The 13,205-nt window shown below is 25.9% G+C and overlaps 1 pseudogene; it reads left to right on the top strand.

Annotated features, from left to right (window-relative positions):
- Nucleotides 1-352: 352 nt before the first annotated feature.
- Nucleotides 353-13,205, top strand: part of LOC113388567 — a 21,392-nt pseudogene continuing 8,539 nt past the window's right edge.

The raw sequence follows: 13,205 nt of genomic DNA, 5'->3' as shown, positions 1-13,205 counted from the left end.
AAATCTACGCCAAAACAATTTTGATCCAAATTTTGGTCAGCATCCGCCCAATTTTGGTCAATTGCCTCCGAATTTTGGGCAAGTTCCACCGCCAAATTTTGGGCAAATCGACCCTAGTTTGGTGGGTCAATTCACGCCCAATAGGGCGAATAGTCCTAATAATTTCTTAGATAGGCAGTCGCCCAATTTTATGAATCAGAATTTTAATCATAGTTTAAGACAGGCCAGTCAGAGGGGCAGGGGCGGCGATAATTCTAGGCATGTCCAGGCTTATTTAGTCTGATTTAAGGGTGAAAAATTAGGGAAAGGGAAATTTTTGCCAAGGAAAGTATGGATGGATCTGGTGGGTAAGATGATTGAGCCTAAATTTGTTTTAAACTGGTAAAATAGGTTGTCGAGGATGCCTAAATATTTTGCAGTCTGCAGGTTGTTCTTTGGATGGACTAGGAATAGAATAGGTTTCGACTAAGCCTAAATTTTTGCCCAAATCTTTTGGTTTTTGCTCCTTGTTTTTGTTTAATTTTGAATCAGTTGATCAGGTTTGGCCAGTTTCATAGATTTTAGGGCTTAGAAATCTTGTAATAGGTTTCAGGATTTAGAATGATAAACTTTAAGCCTAAAATTTTACACCAATTCTACAAAATTAGGAGTCAACCAACCCTATGCTTTTAAGATTTTTTAGTTTTAAATCCTTTATTAATCAAGGTTTAGGACTACCATAAAGCTTAAAATGTTAAAACTTAGGTTTTGATGCTTCAAAGCCAAAAATTTGGTAAAAACTTGATTTTTATCATTACGTTGAATTCGGTCAAAACTTTGGTTTGGCTTTTATGTCCTTTATCCTGCAAAAATTTCTCTCTAGACTAGTAATTTGTATAAACAATGTAAATATACTAATTTTTAAGATTGTAAAATTATTCCAAATGTTAATATTTTCGGTAATTACTTAAAGACTGATATAAACTATTTTAGTATTAATTTAATATTAAAATATAATTGTTACTATTTTAATATTAGTTTAATATCAAATTGGTGCAAGCGAAATTTTCAGGTCAAAACGATGCACTCATGTGCCATCTGTTGTTTGGTTTTGACATTGAAATTTTGGGGTCACCGCAAAATAAGACCGTATATATATAGAAATATTTATTATTTAATTTTATTGATGCATTTCCAAAATTTATATATTTATTTTAAAAATAAAAGACAAGAGGAACCTTTAGAATATTACTTGTAAGGGTCATAAAGACCTCAAAGAAGGAATTTTTTTGATTTTTAAATTATTTGAAAAATAAGAGTCAAATACTAAATGTAAAGGTCATAAAGACCCCAATAATTTTTTTTTGGGATTTTCAAATGTTTTTAATACATAAAAGACAAATAAAACATTAAAAATATTATTTTTAAGAGACCCCAATGGATGATTTTTTAAATTTTTACATTATTTAAAAAATAAAAGACAAAGAAAACCTTTACAATTGACTTGTAAAAGTTATAAATACCTCAAGGTGTGAAAATATTTCATTGTTTTGGGGTCTTTTAAATGATTTGAAAAATAAGAAAACAAAATGAACCTTTAAGGGTCATTTACCTACTTGAGTATCTTAAAGACCCCAAGAAATGATTTTTACACTTTTTAGGAGTGTTTTTAATTACTTTACAAGTAAAGCACCCTTCAAAGTATTACTAAGGGTCTTAAAGACCTCAAGAAATACAAATGTAATTTTTTCTAGGGGTCACTTTGGGGTCTTGTAGTATTTTAAAGGTTTCCAAAAATGTACGCTTTTTAGATTTTAGAATTTTTTTAAAATGACGTCATTGAACCGAAAATTTCAAGGAAAAAAAGACTAAAATGCATTACATGGAAAATTTTTTGCTAAATTTATTATTTTTAATTTTGCAATTTAATTTACTTAAATAAAGAAATTGTCATGTCAAAAATAATTTAAATGCATTTTAGTTTTATACATAATTTTGAAAATAAAAAATGTTTCAAGTTTGCAAATATTCTAAAAATTATGAAAGTTGCAAATTTTTGCAAACAAAGATGTTGTCATGTCTAAAATTTATAATATTAGTTATAAATAAATAATTGGCAAATTAAAAATTTAATATTCTTAAATATTAAATTTTAGAAGAAAAATAAAGACATTTTAAAAAAATTAAAAATAATTGGACTTGAATTTGGATTTGTACTTTTTGCACAAATTTGCAAAAAAAAAAACGATTTTGTTGAAACAAGGGACTATTTTTTTTCTGAAATTTTTGGAAAATAATTTACAAAAAAAATTTAGCCCTTAAAGGTCAGGTCAAAAAGCAAAAGTATAAAAAAAATACAAACATTTTTGTAAAATGTTTAAAACAATTATATTTTTGCTTGTATACATATTTTTTTATTAAAAAATATATATTTGTAATTATTTGAATATAAATATTAAATTTGTATTTAATACTTTATATTCATAACTATTTATATAAAAATATTAAATAATATAACGACTAATTAAATTTTAGTTTATTTAATTTACAACATTGACTTCAATGACGTCACAAAAATAAATTAATCCACATATAATTTGTATATTTGTAAATTTGTATTATATAATTTATCCTTTTTTATTGTAAATATTATACATATTATATATAAAAAATCAAAAACGACTGTACATAGATATTAATTTTTATTATTCTATTAATATTATTATATTGAAAAAACTAAATAATAAACAAATAAATAATTACGATATTAAATTTATTATTGTATAATTATAACACGAACGAATTTATTTATAAACAAAAAATTGTATTAAAAAGCTTCCAAAAAAAAACAAACAAAAATGAATTGAATTTGAATGAATAAAATTGAATTCGAAGGAGTTTATATGAAAAAATTAAATGATTTGTTTTATTTAAATTATAAATACATATTTATGTGATTTTTTTCAGGATAGAGCAACTTGCCCATAGGCAACTTAGTTAAAAATTTAATTATTAAATATAATTGTTTTTATATATTTTTTGCAGGTACCAATTTTTCAACAAACAATTTATTTTAAATTGATCTAAATATTGTTTTTTTAAAAAGCTCATCAGGACATCAAGTGGAATATTTATGAATTATTTTGAAAAATTAATATAAAATGCAAGTTGCCAATAGGCCAAGTGATTAAAAATTCAATTGCATTATCAAATATATAATTTTTGCTGTATTTTTCTATTTAAAAAAGTTTTGTTTGTTCGAGAAACTTTTTTTTCAAGTTTGCTTGAATAGTTTCATTTTTGAAGAGCTCTTCAGGACGTCAATTAGAGCATTTACAAATTGTTTTGAAAAATTAATAAAATGCAACTTGCCAATAGGCAAAATGGTTAAAAATTTAATTGCACTATCAAATATATAATTTTTGTTGTATTTTTCTTTTCAAAAAAAGTTTTGTTTGTTTGTGAAACATTTTTTTTAAAGTTTGCTTAAATAGTTTCATTTTTGAAGAGCTTGTCAGGACGTCAATTAGAGTATTTACAAATTGTTCTGGAAAATTAATAAAATGCAACTTGCTAAAGGGCAATAAGGTTAAAAATTATATTTAATTATTGAATATATGAAATTTATTTGTATTTTGTTAAAAAAAAAGTATCAAGTTTTCAAATAGCATTTTTTAAAAATTTGTCTGATTAATTTCATTTTCAAAAAGATCTTCAGGACATCAAGCAAATATATATAAATCATTTTGGAAAATGAATATATGAAGCAATTTGCCAGTAGTCCTTATATAAAATATATTTAAACAAGCTCCTGAAATAAACAATTTTTTTTACCAGTTTCATTTTTATGAGCTCATCAGGACGTAAAGCATTTTATATAATATTTATCTTTAAAAATGAAGTTTTAATATAGCAACTTACCAATATATGTAATTTTTTGGAATGTGTTTCTATATTATTATTTTGGTGTTGATTATTGATATTTGATTTTTTTCCTTGTGAGCAAATTTGCTTACCAGTAGAGTCCTTTTTGTAATAATAACGATTTAAAAGTAATATTTTATTTAATACAAAGATATCGTAAGGATAAACCGATTTGAAAAATTCAAAAAGCAATCAATTCCTATTGATAGAGAGATGTGCTGATTAGTTTTTGGCAAACGCAGGTCCAGTCGTTTTGGAGTAACGGAGCAAAGAGTGCAGAAAATAGAAAATGAGTTTTTGAGAGAACAGAGTATTCGATCTGAATGATCCAAAAAATATTTAATTCGTAATGATTGGTATAAGTGGTGGTTAGTTTTTGGCAAAGGCAAGTCAAGCTGTTTCGGAGATACAGAGCTAAAATTGTAAAAAACAGCAGTTTTTGAGAGAAATAAACATCTGATTCAAAAAACTTTTTGCTTGTGTTGACGAAACGATTGTTTTTGGGAGAAAAAAATTGTTTTCAATGTTTTTTTGACTTCAAAAAAAAAAAAAAAAAAATAATATAGAAAATAGTTCGGATTTTCAAAATCCGTTACCGTTATAGCCCTTTTTGTTACTCAAATGAAAACATTAATTCATTACTCCAAATGACTTTCTGATTATTCGTTAGTAGAGTTCCTTTTTGTCAATTTTGTCATCAGCTAAAGTACTCAATTATCGAGTAACATATATAATTATTTCCCTAGTATTATGGCGTAATGAAATTCCGATTACAGTAGGAATAAATTAAAATAAATTAAGATATTCGTAAAAATGGAGCGACATTTTTAAAACATTTGTCATGTCTCTTTTTTCCTATTCACTTTGGATAAAACAAACAGACATGTTTTGTTTCTTGTTACAGATATCATGGCCGATGGAAAGGCAAAACTGGTAATGAATAGAAAAGAATTAATTATACGTTGTAGAAGGATAGCGTAATTGTTAAAAAATAATAGTTATACACTAGTCCAACAATTACTCAATTACTTAAACAAAATTATATATTTCAATTTTCTACGAGCTCTGCAGGATAGAGTGATTGCCGAACAAGCAATAAACATGAATGAACTACAAAAACATGTTTGAAATATTAAAGAAACATTTATAAACATATTTATATAGAAAGATAAACTTACAGTGACAAAAAAGGATTTGTATAAAATTTTGAATTTTCAATGAACATAAAACACTTTGGAGGATAAGCATTATAAAATATATCATCATGATAAATATAATATAAATAGCAAACACTAAAAGTGACGAAAGGAGATTTATCTAATTAATATAATCTTACATTCAAATCAACATTTTGCAACTAAAAGTGACTCTACTTACGAGCAACTTAGAAGTAAATCATTTCAATTGATTGAAAGGGGACTCTAATGATAGAAGTCGATTTTTTATATAGTAACTAGTGGTGTATGGCATCGTGCCTTAAGAAAAATTTGTTCGAGGAATATTAAATGTTTTCATATAAATTAAATTAATACAAATACTGTAACATTTTTTAATATTTCTAAGAATTATATAAACTGAATTGCAAAGTTAAAATTATTTATTTGAAATATGTAAGTGAGCTTTAGAACTTGGTTTAGAATTGATTGGGAGCCCTTAAGACAAGTTGCTTGAATGTTGCAATATGAGCAAATAATTGACTCAATGAAAAATTTTCATTGAAAATGTTCTTTTAAGATATGAATAATTAAAATTAGACAATTAGCAAATCAGAATTTTTGATGAAAACAAACTTCTACTTCAGAAAGTTAAAAATATTGGTTTCAAAATTTCAAATTTGTATTATGAGTGAACAACTCTTGATAAAAATAAATCGTCTTGAATAAATATTTAGGCTTTTTCATAAGTTCAGGCAGATTTTAATCAAAATTCACTGCCAGGAAACAGGAATAAAAATAGAAGGTGAAAATTTATGGCTTTTACAATAAAATAAAATGAAAAATTGACCCAAAAAATGTAAAACTAGTCTCAAAAACTGCCTTTTTTGCAGCTTTAGCTCTGTATCTTCGAAATGGCTGAACCTACCCTTGCTAAAAACCAATCACCACTTCTCCCAATCGTTACAAATTGAATGTTTTTTAGATCATTCAAATCTGATGATCTGTTCTCTCAAAAACTCAATTTGTATTTTCTGCACTCTTTGCTTTGTATCTCCGTAACGGCTGGGCCTGCATTTGTCGAAAACTAATCAGCACATCTCTCTATCAATAGAAATTAAATGTTGTTTGAACTATTTAAATCGATTGATCCGTGCGCCTGAAAACGTAGACAAAAACTGCGGACACACAAAACACAACGCACACACATACATCCATTTTTTCTTAGGTATGCCAAAATGTCGAGAAATGCAAAAATTTTCATTTACGATTTTTGGCCAAACTTTGGTGAACTTTTATAATTCTAATGCTTATTGTAGGTTTATAATATTTTAATATGATAGCTTGGACTATGAAATTCATTGTCGTATATTTTGCAATTTTCTGCTAATTATAAAAAAACGTCTTTGCCGATTATTGCTCAAAACTTTTCGACTTTTCAAGTCTTCTTCAAGTTGCATCTGAATGATTTAAATTTTTGCAATAAGCCTCACTGTTTTTGCAAAAACGTCGATAAAAACTCAAATTTTGATATCGACAAATATTTTTTTTTCAATTTCGGTGTCAAAAGATTCGCAATAACTTGAAACGTCCAGGAAGAAAGTTAGCAAATTGGATACTTGCTCAATAGCATAAACTTCTCCTTAAAAAAAGTAAGTAGTTAACGATTTAATATTTTGTTTCTCTAAAAAGTTTCGGCCACTTACCCGGAACCTTTTACTCCTGAGTCATTTTATACCATACACCACTAGTTTCTTAAATACGGAACCTTTTGTGTATTCAAAAAACAAAAAGAAAAAAATTAATTCAATTATGGACATGTTTCAGTTGCAGGAAACGAACGCATTAGAAATTCTTGTTGAAAGGGCACTGACAAATGATGCCTTCGGAATATATAAATATATTTATATAAATATACAATATATATATATATATATATATATATATATATATATATATATAAATTGTATACTGTACATATTGAATATTTCTACTTTATTATTCCGATGTCAGAATAGAATATTTAATAGTAAAAACAAAAGAAAATTGTTGAACGTACATATATATACGCTTGTTAAATGCGTAATTATGCGTAATTATATGTACTAGAAGTGTTTAGTGAGAGAGCTGGGTATGCACTTTGTGGGAACATTTTGAAAACTTTACAAAAAAATGTTTTTTATTATAAGAAAATCAGATTGTTTATACATGTTGAAGTAATTATAAATACGTACTATAAATAAATGTCGAGAAATGGTTTCTGTTCACTTGATTTTTATAGGTATTTGCATTACTTATATTTTCTTATACTTCATTTTGTTTTATGAACAGCAATCAAAATTATGTGTTGTTATGTATAATTTTAACATGGTATTTCTAAAAGGCAACCCATTGGTTGACCAATAATTTCTGATGAGATTGTATTACATATATTTCTGATAGTTGGACAGAAATACCTCAGAAATGCTATTTTCACTTGATTTTTTATATCACTGATTTTTTATATCTGATATCACTTCTGTATGATATCAAGCTGACCAAAGTGTCAATATGTTATTAAATCTTCACAATAAAGCTTGAACTTTTGGATATATTTTGAACTTTACATTCTTATTCACAGGAGTGTTTTTTCTCAAAATAATGTGCAAATAAAGTTTGCTATGAAAAAATATTATTTTCACAAATATATTTTTTTAACACTTTAATCACCTCGATAAAATCAGAGAAATTTTTACATGTGCAACAGTAAATTTATCAGATGATTTAGTTGATAATGTATGAAAGAAAATTAATGCATCATTTTTTTTTGCCAAATACTATTAACTCATATATGACTAACTTGTTATTTTATTATAGCGTTTACATTGCTAAGTAATATTTAATATGCGTTTCAAAATATTTGAATTTTCTAAAATTTCATAAGTTCCCAATGTTCAAAAAGATTTTTTGTGTTCAAAATTTTCGAATAAAGCGAATTTTTTTAAAAATTTCAAATTTTAGTCTTTACAATCCTTATTTCTATAAAGCAACCCAATGGTTGAACATTCTTCTTCAGGTAAGATTATATCAGATATATTTTTAATAATGTGATAGCAACACGTCTATTTCTAATTTAGATTTAGTCATCTGATACCACTCCTGCTTGACATCAAGCTGGTTAAAGTGTGTATTAAACCCAGAACTAATTGCTTTTGAATCACGACGTTATAACCATTGAAATAAAACATGAACTTTTGGAATATTATAAACTTCAAATGGGAAAAATTTCCTCAGATATATTTAACACGTTAATCGCCACGATCAGAAAAAATTGCACATGGATATTTTATTAAATAATTTAGTCATCAAGGACACTTAATGCATCAAAGATGAGAAATAATTTTTTTTTAAAGAAACACTATTTTTTATGTCATGCATATATTATGATTGGCAAGGCAATTAACGAGTTAAATATCTTTCTGTGCTTATATTGATTTATTTCGAAGTCTAATATTAATGTGAGAGCTATAATTATATTTTATTTATAGAATGTGACGAATATAGACAGACGAATATATATTCTAATAAATAATTCTAATATCATATTTACTAATTTCATTTGCGTTTTAGTCCTCAATGCACGTGTTAAACCAGCAACTATTTTATTTTTCTAAGCGCAATTATATTACTTAACAAACCACGAAGCCTTCAACGCATTTTCCTTCTGCACTCATTTAATGTAATTAACATTCCTATAAAGAGTTTTGCCATTTCCACAAAATATCCACACAGATTTTTTGTTGGTGATATTTAAAACTGTTCTGCAAAGGCAGGTCCATAAAAAAATTCAGTTAATTTTTATTTTCATTGTAGTGGATCAGAGACAAGGACTCTACGGAAAATAAAAGAAACAGAAGTACTCATCGAAGATGATTCATTGCCGATGTCTTTATGGATCAGAGATATGGACTCTAAGGTCTGTGAAAAAGCAGGAGTGCTCTGTAAAATGATTTATCGCTTCTATCGTTATGGATCAGAGATATGGACTCTAAGACAGATGATACAAACAGAAGGAGTACTTTTGCAAAAAAGTGAAGATATTTTATAGATCAGAGATATGGACTCTAAGAAATATAATACAAACAGGAGTGCTTTCGAGAAAAAAAATGTAAATATCATGTTAGATCAAAAACATGAACTCTACGAAATTTAAAAGAAATAGAAGGAGTGCTCTCGAAAATTATTTGTCGCCTATATCTTTGTCGACCAGGGACAAGGATTCGAAAACAGTAGGAATACTTTTGAAATGGATTTTTTGCAGATATCTTTTTAGATCAGAGACATGGACTCTAAGAAAGGACGACTAAAACAACATGAATCGTTTCGAAATCAATCTATTGACTTTTTGCAGACTAAAAAAAAAACACTACTGAGATATTAGCAAAATTTTTAGTAAGTATTAAAATGAATACTACTGACAAGCAGAGCAAAATTTACACTCAAAAAATAAAAAATAGAACTCTACTAGCAAGCAACGACTGAAAAAGAAGACTGAGAATAATTCTGTGAAAGATACTGATAGAACTCTGTAAGGATCAGAGGCATGGACTCTGAGCAAAAGATGATAAAAAATATTTGGTTTTTGAAATGTGGTGGTGGAAAAAGAACTCTACTGACGAAGAAATGAAAAAAGCAAAAGAAAATGTTAAAATGGGACATTCTAAGCATGATTCTCTAAGGATCTAAAATATGGACTATAAGGTTGGATCTCAAAAAACTAATCAAAACTGTGACAAAAATAAGAAGTACAGAGAAGGTAAGTAAACAAAGAAAAAAATATGATGAAAAGAAAACTGGATTGGGTTGTTATTGTATATATATATATATATATATATATATATATATATATATATGTGTGTGTATGTATGTATGTATGTATGTATAAGAGAATGTTATAATGTGAGTCCGGTGTCCCCTATTGTCGCATATTTCTGTTTCATTAGTATATTGACTTGTAATGAAGTCCATTAAGACTCTAACGATTCAACAATGGATAAATATGCAAATTTCGAAAAAAACTAATATATATATACACGTATACATATATACATATATGTACTGTATTTAAAAATATCTATATGTATATAATTATTAGTAAACAATACATCATTAAAATGTTTAATAACTGTTATTCTTCATTGTTTAATAATAAAAATAATATACATATGCGGGTACAAATGCATATATATATATATATATATATATATATATATATATATATATATATATTACAACCTATTAGTACCTTGTACACGAATATATATATATATGTATATATATATATATATATATATATATACACATTATAGAGCTCTTGACATACACCTTGTACATCTGCAATATTAATAAATAAATTGTATATATCTTTATAATTAATATCAATAAAACTGTTTTAAAAATGAGTTAAATGAAAAATTTAAACTCTTACCTTAATGAATTCTTCTGCAGCAAGTCACTATTTGTTCATAAGCTCAATATTTTTATTAAAATTTTAATTTAGCTCTAAGTTGTTCATAACCGACATTTTGGATTCCAAACTGTCAAAACAAAATGTTTAAACAATTTGTATTTATGATTACGACAAAGTGATTGAATTACATTATAAGTTAATAACTGACAAAACACAAATATACACAAGATCGTTTATTATTATCAAAAATTAAATTTAACTCTTACATTTTGAATTCTGAACTGTCAAATAAATTGTTAAACAGTCTTCACAATTATGTCTTTATAATTACGTCAAAATGACTAAATAATACTTTAAGTTGATGAATATGAATAATTAATTTTTAACACAAATATATATGCCCACAAGCACAGAATTATTATTAAAAATTAAATTTAATTCTTGGAAATTGTTTATAACCTCCATTTTGAATTCTGAACTGTCAAATTGTTAAACATTATTCCCAATTTGTATTTATACCTATTTATATTTATAATTAGAACAAATTGATTAAATAATACTAATCGTTAATAATAATAATATTTAACAATAACACAAATATAAACGTTTGCAAATAGAATATTATTATTCAAATTTAACTTTATTTCTTAACTCAAATGATTAAACATTCTTCACAATTTGTATTTATAAATATTTATAATCACAACAAACTGCAATAATTACCCTATAAATTAATAATTAGCAATAAGGAAAATATATACGGCCATAAACACAATATTATTAATAAAATACAAATTTAACTTGGACAAGTTGTTTATACCGACATTTTGGTCTCTGAACTGTCACTTAAATTTTTAAACATTGTTTGTATTTATAACTGGTTATTTATAATTACGACAAAGTGCATTATTTACACGACAAGTTACTAATTAACAATAACCTAAATATTTACACCCACAATCACAATATTATTTTAAAAATTTAAATTTAACTCAAACAAGTTGTTTACAACTGACATTTTGGATTCTGTCAAATAAATTATAAACATTCTTCACAACTGTCTTTGGCAAGTGTACCACCCTTCTGCATATATTTGCTAGCAAATGTCAATCACATATATTATTTAATATTCACAATTAAAATAAAATTATATTAATAATAAGCTTTAAAAATAAGATATATTAAATTTGTATAAACATATTTGAAGAAATATAATTTTTAAAATATTAAAATTTTTATTTGTGTGGTTGGCGCCTTTGGTTTCACCAGGCGGCCATTGTGGTTTTGGTTTGACGTTTAATGAACCATAATTTTAGTAGTCATTTTTATATGAACATGTGTTATGTTATTTTATTTATAAATATTAAAGAAAGTGTTAAAAATACTTTTATAAATGTTAGTTTTATTTGCCATAAAAGAAAATCTGAAGGCTAGTGTGGATGTCAAATATTTGATACAAAGTAAGTCTAATTCATAGTTTCCTAACCTCAATTTTGTTCTGATTTTGTTTGTGTGAATTGTGCAAATTTATTTATGTTTATAAGCAACTAGTAAGATTTATTTGTACGAAATGTAGTTGCACTCACGTTTTGCCAAAAAGCCTAAACCGATTTGGTACATTTTAAAAGATATTCAGTTAAGAATTTTGGTGGTAAGTTAGGTTAGGTCAACCCGGCTACTTCTTTGTATTAACAAAATGTGATAAGGTCTTGGTCTAAAAATATTATAAGTGAGATTTTTTCACCTAAAATATGTCAATCTTACTTATGGCCAGTAATTCTGAACCCTTTGGTATATTTAAGTAATATTTAGTTACAAATTTGGCTGGTAAGTTAGGTTAGGTTGATCCTAGTTTCTTTGTTAACAAAATTTTTACATAGCGATAAGGTTTTTGGCCTGATAGAACATTCCAAAATATTATAGTGAGATTTATTTACCGAAATATAGTCACACTTACTTATAGTCAAAAATCCTGAACTTTTTTGTATTTTTTGTAACTGTTTAGTTACAAATTTGCTGGTAAGTTAGGTTAGGTTAGGTCTACTTGGCTGGTTCTTTGCAATTAACAAAAGTCTGAAAAATGACAAGGTACTTGACCTAAAAAGTGAGATTTTTTACTAAAAATATAGTCACGCTTTTTCAATAATCTTAAATCGATTTTGAATATTATTTAAGAACTATTTAGTTACAAATTTTGCTGGTAAGTTAGGTTAGGTTGATCCTAATTTTTTTTTAAATAACAAAATTTTACATAGTGATAAGGTTTTTGGTCTGAAAAGAACATTCCAAATATTATGAGTAAGATTTATTTACTGAAATTATAGTCACACTTACTTTTGACCAAAAATTCTGAACCCTTTTGTATTTTCAAGAACTATTTAGTTGCAGATTTTGCTAGTAAGGTAGGTTAGGTCAATCCAGTGTTTCTTTGCAAATTTTACATAGAAACATTGAAAAATATTATAGGCATGCGAAAAGTGGTTCAATTATAAAAAAATGTTACAGTTAAACCTTTAATGGATTTTTAAAGCAAAAAATTTTAATATCTCGAGAACTATTAATCCCATCGACAAAATTTCTGCACAGTATTGTTATTTATTCAAACTATTATTTAAATGAACATAGTATTACATTATTAAAATATTACAAGCTGCATGGTTTAATAAAATATTTGCAGAAGACGTGACAGACAGTTAATG

This window comes from Ctenocephalides felis, unplaced genomic scaffold (assembly GCF_003426905.1).
Source record: "Ctenocephalides felis isolate EL2017-DRISC unplaced genomic scaffold, ASM342690v1 CF-g0.4_SCAFFOLD_03572, whole genome shotgun sequence".
NCBI classification, from domain to species: Eukaryota; Metazoa; Arthropoda; class Insecta; order Siphonaptera; family Pulicidae; genus Ctenocephalides; species Ctenocephalides felis.
Note: the sequence above shows the minus strand (reverse complement) of the source record. Positions and strands in the feature narration are given on the sequence as shown.